At 58.6% G+C, this 12500-nt stretch overlaps 2 non-coding genes and 1 pseudogene across 2 annotated transcripts in view; all 3 read left to right on the forward strand.

Moving 5' to 3' along the window:
* The first annotated feature begins 6192 nt into the window (after positions 1 to 6192).
* On the forward strand, positions 6193 to 8563 carry LOC145273437 (small subunit ribosomal RNA; annotated as a pseudogene).
* A 398-nt stretch (positions 8564 to 8961) lies between these two features.
* Positions 8962 to 9119, forward strand: LOC145273333 (5.8S ribosomal RNA). The gene has a single exon (XR_013866328.1). It is a non-coding gene; the product is annotated as a 5.8S ribosomal RNA (ribosomal RNA).
* Positions 9120 to 9712: 593 nt separating this feature from the next.
* Positions 9713 to 12500, forward strand: part of LOC145273130 (large subunit ribosomal RNA) — a 5728-nt gene continuing 2940 nt past the window's right edge. The window contains exon 1 of the ribosomal RNA XR_013866163.1: positions 9713 to 12500. This exon is cut by the window's right edge and continues 2940 nt beyond it. This is a non-coding gene — a ribosomal RNA (large subunit ribosomal RNA).

The following is a 12500-nucleotide window of genomic DNA, read 5'->3' on the forward strand; positions in this document are numbered from 1 at the left end:
ATTTATTAAGATTTTCGATAGATTGAAAATAATGATAAATTGATTTTAGCAGGGCTGCTGAGTTAGCTTATAGGAGCGAGCTAAAGTAAGAAAGAAACACGCCGAAACACACCGACCGGCACCCCCGACGACGACCACGGGTAAACGGCGGGACTTTGCCGCCTCTTAAGCAAGTTTGACTGACGACTACCACGGCTATTCGGCTAGGTAGGTAGGTAGGTAGTCCTCCTCCTCGGCCACCTAGCCGTCGTCGTCGATCGAGCGACCGGGTATATTCAAGACGCCTCTACCGACACCACCACACCAGCGGGCAGTTTAGCGAGCTTGCCAACTCCTCTGCCTCCTCAAGCGCTTCCAGACGCCTACCGACACCACATGCTGCTGGCTGGCTGTCTGTTGTTACAATGGAATTTTAAAAAAAAAACAAACAAAAAACCCCAACTCTATTAAGATTTTCGATAGTTGGAAAATAATAATAAATTAAGATTTTCGATAGATTGAAAATAATGATAAATTGATTTTAGCAGGGCTGCTGAGTTAGCTTATAGGAGCGAGCTAAAGTAAGAAAGAAACACGCCGAAACACACCGACCGGCACCCCCGACGACGACCACGGGTAAACGGCGGGACTTTGCCGCCTCTTAAGCAAGTTTGACTGACGACTACCACGGCTATTCGGCTAGGTAGGTAGGTAGGTAGTCCTCCTCCTCGGCCACCTAGCCGTCGTCGTCGATCGAGCGACCGGGTATATTCAAGACGCCTCTACCGACACCACCACACCAGCGGGCAGTTTAGCGAGCTTGCCAACTCCTCTGCCTCCTCAAGCGCTTCCAGACGCCTACCGACACCACATGCTGCTGGCTGGCTGTCTGTTGTTACAATGGAATTTAAAAAAAAAAACAAACAAAAAACCCCAACTCTATTAAGATTTTCGATAGTTGGAAAATAATAATAAATTAAGATTTTCGATAGATTGAAAATAATGATAAATTGATTTTAGCAGGGCTGCTGAGTTAGCTTATAGGAGCGAGCTAAAGTAAGAAAGAAACACGCCGAAACACACCGACCGGCACCCCCGACGACGACCACGGGTAAACGGCGGGACTTTGCCTCTTAAGCAAGTTTGACTGACGACTACCACGGCTATTCGGCTAGCTAGCTAGCTAGGTAGGTAGGTAGGTAGGTAGGTAGGTAGTCCTCTCCTCGGCCACCTAGCCGTCGTCGTCGTCGATCGAGCGACCGGGTATATTCAAGACGCCTCTACCGACACCACCACACCAGCGGGCAGTTTAGCGAGCTTGCCAACTCCTCTGCCTCCTCAAGCGCTTCCAGACGCCTACCGACACCACATGCTGCTGGCTGGCTGTCTGTTGTTACAATGGAATTTAAAAAAAAAAACAAACAAAAAACCCCAACTCTATTAAGATTTTCGATAGTTGGAAAATAATAATAAATTAAGATTTTCGATAGATTGAAAATAATGATAAATTGATTTTAGCAGGGCTGCTGAGTTAGCTTATAGGAGCGAGCTAAAGTAAGAAAGAAACACGCCGAAACACACCGACCGGCACCCCCGACGACGACCACGGGTAAACGGCGGGACTAACTGTGACTCTCTTAAGGTGTGAGGAGGCTTTGCCTCTTAAGCAAGTTTGACTGACGCCTACCGACACCGGTCAGGTCGGCGAGGCTCCCGGCGGCCCCGAGCGGGACCACAGGTTGCGGAAGGCGTCCAAGTGAGCGGCGGCGACGCCAGGAGGCCCCCGGGGTCGACTCCGCGGCCCCCGGGTCGGTGTGCGGGCCTCCAGAGCTCGATAAAGTAGTGGTGTCGCTAGCGGTCGAGAAGGCACTTTTCGACGCCTACTGCCACCCCCACATGGCGGTAGGCGCAAAACTGGAAAATCGCCGACCAGAAATGTCGCTTCGTATAATCGACGTTTTTTTTGACCACCATTTTCAGGTGTCGGAGGTGGGTCTGGACGAATACCAACACCATTTCTGGGGTTTCACAACCGCCCGGCTTCTCCGACATATGTTGGAAAGGAGTAGCGATCGAGCGAAGGGGGCTGTCGGTAGGCGGCCGCGGGTTGCATGTGTGCCCGGGACAGCACCCCCATCCAACTAAGGGGTGTCCCCCGGGGGCCAGGGGGACCTCGTCCAGGTCGGCCGGGCGCTTCCAGACGCCTACCGACACCGGTCAGGTCGGCGAGGCTCCCGGCGGCCCCGAGCGGGACCACAGGTTGCGGAAGGCGTCCAAGTGAGCGGCGGCGACGCCAGGAGGCCCCCGGGGTCGACTCCGCGGCCCCCGGGTCGGTGTGCGGGCCTCCAGAGCTCGATAAAGTAGTGGTGTCGCTAGCGGTCGAGAAGGCACTTTTCGACGCCTACTGCCACCCCCACATGGCGGTAGGCGCAAAACTGGAAAATCGCCGACCAGAAATGTCGCTTCGTATAATCGACGTTTTTTTTGACCACCATTTTCAGGTGTCGGAGGTGGGTCTGGACGAATACCAACACCATTTCTGGGGTTTCACAACCGCCCGGCTTCTCCGACATATGTTGGAAAGGAGTAGCGATCGAGCGAAGGGGGCTGTCGGTAGGCGGCCGCGGGTTGCATGTGTGCCCGGGACAGCACCCCCATCCAACTAAGGGGTGTCCCCCGGGGGCCAGGGGGACCTCGTCCAGGTCGGCCGGGCGCTTCCAGACGCCTACCGACACCGGTCAGGTCGGCGAGGCTCCCGGCGGCCCCGAGCGGGACCACAGGTTGCGGAAGGCGTCCAAGTGAGCGGCGGCGACGCCAGGAGGCCCCCGGGGTCGACTCCGCGGCCCCCGGGTCGGTGTGCGGGCCTCCAGAGCTCGATAAAGTAGTGGTGTCGCTAGCGGTCGAGAAGGCACTTTTCGACGCCTACTGCCACCCCCACATGGCGGTAGGCGCAAAACTGGAAAATCGCCGACCAGAAATGTCGCTTCGTATAATCGACGTTTTTTTTGACCACCATTTTCAGGTGTCGGAGGTGGGTCTGGACGAATACCAACACCATTTCTGGGGTTTCACAACCGCCCGGCTTCTCCGACATATGTTGGAAAGGAGTAGCGATCGAGCGAAGGGGGCTGTCGGTAGGCGGCCGCGGGTTGCATGTGTGCCCGGGACAGCACCCCCATCCAACTAAGGGGTGTCCCCCGGGGGCCAGGGGGACCTCGTCCAGGTCGGCCGGGCGCTTCCAGACGCCTACCGACACCGGTCAGGTCGGCGAGGCTCCCGGCGGCCCCGAGCGGGACCACAGGTTGCGGAAGGCGTCCAAGTGAGCGGCGGCGACGCCAGGAGGCCCCCGGGGTCGACTCCGCGGCCCCCGGGTCGGTGTGCGGGCCTCCAGAGCTCGATAAAGTAGTGGTGTCGCTAGCGGTCGAGAAGGCACTTTTCGACGCCTACTGCCACCCCCACATGGCGGTAGGTGTAAAATCGGAATAGACCGGACCAGGAATGTCGAGGGGGAAAAAAATGACAAAGTCCTGGTGTGCCTAGGCGTCGAGAAGGCACTTTGCGACGCCTACCGACATCCCCATGTGGCAGTAGGCGTAAAACTGGAAAATCGCCGACCAGAAATGTCGCTTCGTATAATCGACGTTTTTTTTGACCACCATTTTCAGGTGTCGGAGGTGGGTCTGGACGAATACCAACACCATTTCTGGGGTTTTCCAGTTTGAAAGTTTTATAAAACATGTTCGGTAGGAAGCACACTTTGGTGTGTCGGTTCGTCGGAGCAGCGACTCTTTGCCTCGTGGTGGTCCGGAACGTCTCTACGGGCTTGTCGCAAAGGCGTCAGAAAGTGGCATCTCCGCCGCCTAGGGCTGTCACCGTTATCGCTGTCGCCGCGCTCCAACTTGTTTTGATCCGCCGCCTTCGTTCCTGCCAACCGTGCGCCCGCTCATCGTCGTTAGGTTATAATACGTGGTACGTGTGTGTGCTTCTCCGTGGACCTAGGGCTGCTCGACGTGTCGAACGATATGTTGGAACAACTAACGGCTCCTTTTCCTGGTTCCATAGTCGTCGTGGTACCCGCGTCGTCAGCCATATCTATGTCCACCATGTTTAGCCGATACGTTTGCTGCAGCTTCTGCTTCCGCCTCAGCGTTCGCCGCTCTCAGCCGCCGCTGTTGTTGCTGCCGTTCTGCCATTCAACCACTACCTGCGAATCTTTCGATGATCGGCCGAACGACCCATCGCTGTGCGACCGATAAATCCTCCGGATTAGGGAGAAACGCCGCCGCTCTCTGCCGCCGTCGAACGGAAAAACGTACATTGTAACGAACGAACGAACGAACGAACGAATTAACGAACGAGCGAACAAACAAACAAAAATAGCCGCGGGGGATGCACTATGTAGATCCTGATCCCCTTGTAACCATACGTACGTTGTTCGATGCTCTCCCGTCCTGGAAGTCGCCGCAGCAAACAGGAGGATGAGCAGCAGCAGGCGCCGCCGCCGTAACCGCCGCCTGCCTGCCGCCTCCTACTCCTGTCAGCGTCCGATCTCACAGCCGTGTGAACGTTCGCTGACACCCGATTTCTTTCCGTCTGGCAAAACCTTGGACGTCCCGCTCGCGGTACACGTGCTGCAGCGACTTCTCGTCCGACAACGCATAAGCGTCGACGTCTGCCGCCGCATCTTCTGATACGTGGACGGTGATAGCGCTAGTCCCTTCTTGCGCCACCTCCACCTTTGTTAGCGCCAAAGAAGATCGATCGAGCAGTCGTGGTCGCAGTCGATTAACCCGTTTTCACCGTCCGCAGTTCCCAAGCCGCCGATCAAGTCGTTGCTCTTCTTGTTCGTTCTTCCCATACCGTCGATTTGCACGGCTGCCGGATGAGCCATCCTCTGTCCGGCGAAGCGCTCACGTCAGTGATCGATACTTGCACCGACAGTCCTCCCGCTCGCGACTCGGTGCTCGAATCGGACTCGTTCGTTTTTATCTCGATGCGATTGTGAAAAGGGGGACCGGTCGTCAATGTCGTGTGTGTCGACGACGATGTTGTTCGCCCGGTCCGCCGCGTTGTTGTCGTTTTTTTTTTTTTTTTTTTTTTCCCCTAACGTTCGCCGTCGCACGGACGAAAGGGTGAGAAAAAAAAAAAAAAGCTCGAAAAAGCCGCCCAAAAAAATCGGACCGAGGAGCCGCTTGCGAGAACGCGCCATGTGCACGTTGTCTCTCCTCGGTTTTCCGAGCACGAACACGACGCCGGTCGGTCGGTCGGTCGACGAAGGCGACGACGAAGGTGACGGGAAAATTTACGCCGCCGCTGCCCTGGTCCAGCTCCTCCCCGATGACGGCTGTGATGTTGACGTTGACGTTGGCGACGACGACGACGACGACGGAGACGACGACGACGACGAGACGGCATCGATGGCGACCACGATGACGACGACCTCGACGAGTTCAGTCTGCACCTTGACCTCCGATGTCCGTGTGCACTGCCGTCGTGCTGTTTGTCGTTTGTCGTATGTATCGCTGTCAAGGGTGCCGTTGTCGTTGTTGTTGTCGACGTTGTTGCTTGCTCTCTCGTCTCGGTCGGTTGGTACGTTGATGACGACGACGACGAAGACGACGACGACGACGACGAGACGGCATCGATGGCGACCACGATGACGACGACCTCGACGATTCCAGTCTGCACCTTGACCTCCGATGTCCGTGTGCACTGCCGTCGTGCTGTTTGTCGTTTGTCGTATGTATCGCTGTCAAGGGTGCCGTTGTCGATGTTGTTGTTGTCGACGCTGTCGTCTGTTCTCTCTTCTCGGCCGGCTGTGACGTGGACGTTGACGACGACGACGACGAGACGGAATCGATGGCGACCACGATGACGACGACCTCGGCGAGTTCAGTCTGCACCTTGACCCTCGATGTCCGTGTGCACTGCCGTCGTGCTGCTTGTCGTTTGTCGTATGTATCGCTGTCAAGGGTGCCGTTGTCGTTGTTGTTGTCGACGTTGGTCGCTTTCGTTCTTTGAGTCTCGGTCTCGGTCCAAGTCAGGGGAGAAACAAAAAAGAGGCCATCAGCGCGGGCAGCGCGCTTCTTCTGACGGCGAACCCCCTCGAAAAATAAATAAACACGTGCCCGTCGTTGTAGTTGTCTGTCTTATGTCGGTCGGTCGGTCGGTCGGTCTGTCGTTCTGTCGAAACAAAGTCCCAAATTCCAACGATACCTGGTTGATCCTGCCAGTAGTCATATGCTTGTCTCAAAGCTTAAGCCATGCAAGTGTAAGTTCACGCCACGCATTAGAACGGGCGAAACCGCGAATGGCTCAGGAACCGGACCTAATCCTCGGGACCGTATTCCTCCTCGGAGGCGATGGATAACTGTGGCAATTCTAGAGCTAATACATGTGACACAGGCCGCGATCGGTCGGCGCGCCGTCGTCGCCACGCCTCGCGCGCTGGCACCCGCGTCGGCCGTTCCGGGTCGCGGCGCTACATATTAGACTGAGACCGATGCGCGTCATTCCGTCCTCCCGTCGTCGGCGTTCCCGCTCGCGGGTCCGTTCGGTGGCGGGGCTCATAGGGCGGCGCGCTCCGCTTTGGTGACTCTGGATAACTCACTGGTCGATCGCACGAGCTTTCACGCCCGGCGACGGGTCTCTCGAGGGTCCGCCCTATCAACTGTCGACGGTCGGTTAAGTGCCTACCGTGGTTACTACGGGTAACGGGGAATCGGGGTTCGATTCCGGAGAGGGAGCATGCGAAACGGCTACCACATCCAAGGAAGGCAGCAGGCGCGCAAATTACCCACTCCCGGCACGGGGAGGTAGTGACGAAAAATAACGACGCGGGACTCTGTCGAGGCCCCGCGATCGGAATGAGTACACTTCAAATCCGTTAACGAGGACCAACCGGAGGGCAAGTCTGGTGCCAGCAGCCGCGGTAATTCCAGCTCCGGTAGCGTATATTAAAGTTGTTGCGGTTAAAAAGCTCGTAGTCCGAACTCGGGTTCGTGGTCGCGCAAGCGGCCCCGGGGCGGCGGCGCCATCGTCCGTCGTTGACTTTGGTCGTCCGTTCGCATTCCCGGCCCTTTCCGCCGGTGTCAACCGCTAGCATACCCGCCACGCGGTCCTGCCGGCGAGGTGGACGAGGAGGTCGTGATCGGGATCCGGGAAAAAAAAAACAAGTGGTCGTCGGTTCGGTTCCGGGAGTAGTCTAACGGGGGGGTGCTACGTGTGTGTGTTTGGGTGCGTTCATTCGCATCCCCGCACTCTGACCCCCGCGCTTCTCTCCCTCTCCCTTTCCGCGCGTTCCTCTTTTTTTTTGAACCCCCCGGTCCGCTCCGAGTCCCTGCTTCGTGTCTTGTCTGCGCGCGTGTTGCGGTCGGCGGTTTCTCCTCCAAGGGTGCTCTTAACCGAGTGTCCGCGGCGGCCGGTACGTTCACTTTGAAAAAATTAGAGTGCTCAGAGCGGGCTGTTCAAGCTTGCATACGATAAGCATGGAATGATGGAAGAGGGCCTCGTCTACGTCTGTCGGTCTCCGTCTACGGCGAGGCAATGATCGAAGGGAGCGGTCGGGGCCACTCGTATTGCGACGTTAGAGGTGAAATTCTTGGATCGTCGCAAGACGAACTGCAGCGATGGCGTGTGGCAAGCACGTTTTCCTCGATCAAGAGCGAAAGTCGGAGGTTCGAAGACGATCAGATACCGTCGTAGTTCCGACCGTAAACGATGCCGACCGGCGATCCGCCGGCGTTCGCTTCCATGACCCGGCGGGTAGCCTGCGGGAAACCAGAGTTCGGTTCCGGGGGGAGTATGGTTGCAAAGCTGAAACTTAAAGGAATTGACGGAAGGGCACCACCAGGAGTGGAGCCTGCGGCTTAATTTGACTCAACACGGGAAAACTCACCCGGTCCGGACACCGGTAGGATTGACAGATCGATAGCTCTTTCTCGATTCGGTGGGTGGTGGTGCATGGCCGTTCTTAGTTGGTGGAGCGATCCGTCTGGTTGATTCCGATAACGAACGAGACTCCGGCCTGCTAACTAGTGCGCCGATGTCAGTGATTTTTACGGCGGGCTCGGCGTCCTCCGTGGCGCTCGGGTCCGGGTCGGTTTTCTCACGCACTTCTTAGAGGGACGGGTGGCAGAAAGCCACACGAGGCGGAGCGATAACAGGTCTGTGATGCCCTTAGATGTCCGGGGCCGCACGCGCGCTACACTGGAGGTATCAGCGGGGACTTCGCCCCGGCCCGAGAGGGTTGGGAAACCTCTGAACCACCTCCCGTGATAGGGATCGGGGCCTGTAACCAACCCCGTGAACGAGGAATTCCCGGTAGGCGCGGGTCAACAGCCCGCGTCGATCACGTCCCTGCCCTTTGTACACACCGCCCGTCGCTACTACCGATCGAACGGTCCGGTGAGGTCCTCGGATCTGGCCGACGACGCCGCCGGGCAGTGCGCGACGTGTCCGTCACGACACTCGTGCATCTACGCCTCGGCGTTCGATGCCTGGAGAAGACGACCGAACCCGATCGTTTAGAGGAAGTAAAAGTCGTAACAAGGTTTCCGTAGGTGAACCTGCGGAAGGATCATTACCGTTTTCCCGTTCGAGACTGGTTTGTTGTTTTCCGGCCTACCTCCTCTGTCTGTCGGCGTCAACGCCTCGAATGCGCGCAAACAAACCTATAAAAGGCGGAGCGAGAGATAGATTTGTGGTGACGCGGAGGTTTTTAAAGCCCCAGCTCTTCTTGCTTGCTTCCGCGTCTTACCACCTGTTTGTTTTTTCGCCCACCGCAAGTGATGGCCGCTTCTTCTTTGCCTTGTCGCCGCTTTATCGTTTTTTTTGTTTTTTTGCAGCCGCTGTGCCACCGCCGCTAGCTAAAAAAACAAACTACTCGCGACATTGCAATGCCGTCACGCCTCCTCGCACAGACCTCCTCGCACACTACTAAATCTATATAAACAAAAACTAATATAAAAAAACCAAGTGCTGAACCCTGGACGGGGGATCACTCGGCTCGTCCGTCGATGAAGAGCGCGGCCAGCCGCGATAACTGATGCGAATTGCAGGACTCAGTGAACATCGACACCTCGAACGCACATTGCGGCCCCGAGATCCCTTGTCTCGGGGCCACGTCCGGTCGAGAGGCGGAACGTTACATGTCTTTCTCCGTTAACGAAACGACATCTTGCCGTCCCCGTGCCCGCCCGGTCCTCGGCACGGTGGTAACCGGGACGTCGCAGGAGCGAGTGACGAGGGGGAAGAAAAATAAAAAAAGAATTGACTCCTTTCAATGTCTTTTTTTTTTTTAAAACCCTCTCCGGCCTCCTCCTTCGTCTCCCGCTGGCAGACCGCGGAGTCTTTTCCCTTTTCGACCGCGTGAAGAAACACTGTGGAGGAGGAGCAGGAGGAGTCTGTCCGAAAGCAGCCGAAGGGAGACCAAAAAAAAAGTACCGACCTAACCGACTGCCGACGTAAGCGCCGCCTGCTCGTCTCGCTCTCTGCCTCATGAAGGTGTCTCTCAGCGACGCCTCGAGCAGCGCGACGAGCACGGCCGTCGCACCGTAAAAAGGTGGCCGCGTCGTAGGCAACGCAACGTCGGATGGGGAGGACCCACGCTTTTTTTTAATTGTTGGCTTCTTCATTTTCGGTCGGACGGGCGCTATATCGGCCAGCCGTCGTCACACGGAGGGTACCGATCGAGATTCCTCTCCTCCAAACACCACACTCTACTAAAAACCGCCGCCCTCGGCTCGGACGAGACGACCCGCTGAACTTAAGCATATCGCTAAGCGGAGGAAAAGAAACCAACCGGGATTCCCTTAGTAACGGCGAGTGAACCGGGAGAAGCCCAACGCCGAATCCCGTCGCAAGTTAAAGGCTTCGGGACGTGTGGCGCATGGGTCGAAGGCAGCCGTTCGTTTTCGTCTCGCATAGTTCGGAGTTCCCTCGATCGGGGCCGCCCGCGGCGGGTGCCAGGCCCATTCGGTGCGGACGGCGAGCGACGGCCTTCGATCCGAGAGTCGGGTTGCTTGGGAACGCAGCCCAAATCGGGTGGTAAGCTCCATCCAAGGCTAAATACCGGGACGAGTCCGATAGTCGACAAGTACCGTGAGGGAAAGTTGAAAAGAACTTTGGAGAGAGAGTTCAAGAGAACGTGAAACCGCCCAGGGGTAAACGGGTGGGACCGCTCACCGCGATCGCGGGGGGACTCAGTCCGGTGCTGCCTAGGCTCGAGCCCAAACTCGATGTGTGTTCTTGAAAGAGAGGCCGTCGCGGCACAGGTCGTCGTTCGTCGTGTCCGCGGGGGACTCGTTCCCCGCGGTTCCAGCTTTTGTGCCCGCGTCGCCGACGAAGGAGACGGGCCGCGTGGATAGCGGGAAGGGAAACGTGGTGACGACCGCGGCGTCGGTAGGTGGCTGCGTCGGTTGGCTGCGACGGAGGGGACTCGTCCTCTCGATCGCTGCTGCCGCCGGGCCCTAACCCGCCGCATCCGTCGCCGCCGCTTCTTCTTTCCTCCTGCTCCCTCCGCGCGCGACTCCGCTGCACCCGTCCCCTTCATCATCGCTCGGCGTAATCATGGCGCGGGCGCTTCGGCGCGACCTCCGCGCGGCCGGCACCGGACGCACTTCCCCTCCGGTCCGTCGTCGCGACCCGTTCCCGGCGTGCAGGTCGAACACGCGGGTTTTTTTCCGTAGGCGGCAGGCGTTTCATCACCCTGAAAACCCCCGTCTTCCCACCTTGTGAAGTCGGGGGCCACCGGCCGTCGGGCCCGCGAACGTAACTGCCCCTTTCTGCCGGGAACGGAGGAAATCTGACACGATCCGTTACACGTGGCGAGCCGGTCCGTTTTGATCCCGCCGGAAGTCGCGTGCGGGCGACGCACTCTGTGTGTCGCTCCTTAGGCGCCCCACCGTCTCGGGCGCGTGCGCGATGAGAGGCGGGATAGGACTGGCGCGGCCTCGCCGTCACGCACCTCGCCGACGTTTCGGGTTCTTGTCGGGGGCAACCCCGCCCGCGCCCGTTTCCGTTTCCGGAGAGGTCGCTCGGCGACGCTTTTTTACTCGAGCCGCCCGCCACCCCGGGTCAGCGACGTGCATCGGCAACCCACCCGACCCGTCTTGAAACACGGACCGAGGAGTCCTGGCCGTTCGCGAGTCGTAGGGGCCACCTCTGACTAACCCCGAAGGCGAAGCGAAAGCGAGAGAGCGTGTAGGAGGGCGTCGATCGGGAGAGGTGTCGTGGCAAAGTCGTCCGGGGGTCGTCGGGGGGTGTCGTCGGTCTCGTGCCGTCGTCTTCTCCTCGCCTCACCCGCCTCCGAGCCGTGCCCGATCCCGCCGGCGCGGCGTTTTCGGCCTTCCGCCGTCGCTGCTGCGGTGCCCGCAACTTTTCCTTTTTTCTCTCTTCCCGAGAGAGATAGGAGAGGGAAGGCTCGTGGCTGACGTGCGGTTGTTTTTCCCTCCTCCCCGAGAGGGGACCGGCGCATCATCCAAAAAGGGGAATTGCCGGGCGCCAGCTTCCATATCCTCCTTCCGCCCATCGGTGAGATCCCGCGGCTTGAACTAGTCCTATTTTGTCGTCGAGTTTAGGCGCTGCGCGCGGGCGCATCACCCCCGGGTCGGTTTCCCCTTTTTCCGAGTACGACTCGGCCGACTCTGGCGTAGCGAGCGACCAGGGACCCGAAAGATGGCGATCCACGCCCGGTCGGGATGAAGCCAGAGGAAACTCTGGTGGAAGTCCGAAGCGCCTCTGACGTGCAAATCGATCGTCGGAACCGGGTGTAGGGGCGAAAGACCAATCGAGCCGTCTAGTAGCTGGTTCCCTCCGAAGTTTCCCTCAGGATAGCTGGCGCTCGATCGTCGCAATTCCATCCGGTAAAGCGAACGATTGGAGGCCCCGGGGCCGTTCACGGCCTCGACCTACTCTCGAACTCGGAACGGGTGGAACGGGCCGACTCTCCCGAACGACGGAGCCGACCCATCCGGCCGCCGCCGCCAGCACGCTTCGCTGGGCGGTTGGTCACCTCGAATGCGAGTGCCAAGTGGGCCACTTTTGGTAAGCAGAACTGGCGCTGTGGGATGAACCAAACGTCCGGCTAAGGTGCCTAACGCGACGCCCATGAGATCCCCGAAAGGGTGTCGGTCGATATAGACAGCAGGACGGTGGCCACGGAAGTCGGAATCCGCTAAGGAGTGTGTAACAACTCACCTGCCGAATCGACCGGCCCCGAAAATGGATGGCGCTGGAGCGACGGACCGATGCCGGACCGTCGCGGCGAGGAGCGATGAACTTTCGCGCCGAAACGATGCCGCGACGAGTAGGAGGGCGCCGCGGCGAGCACGGAAGCCTAGGGCGCGAGCCCGGGTGGAGCCGACCGCGGGTGCAGATCTCGGTGGTAGTAGCAAATATTCGAACGAGACCTTCGAAGACCGAAGTGGAGAAGGGTTCCGTGCCAACGGCGGTCGAGCACGGGTCAGTCGGTCCTAAGACGCGGGCGAAAGTCTTCCCGAAAGGCGCCGGATCCGTTATGA

Source organism: Euprymna scolopes, unplaced genomic scaffold, assembly GCF_053919585.1.
Source record: "Euprymna scolopes isolate OS-2025 unplaced genomic scaffold, ASM5391958v1 sca1, whole genome shotgun sequence".
Classification (NCBI taxonomy): Eukaryota; Metazoa; Mollusca; class Cephalopoda; order Sepiida; family Sepiolidae; genus Euprymna; species Euprymna scolopes.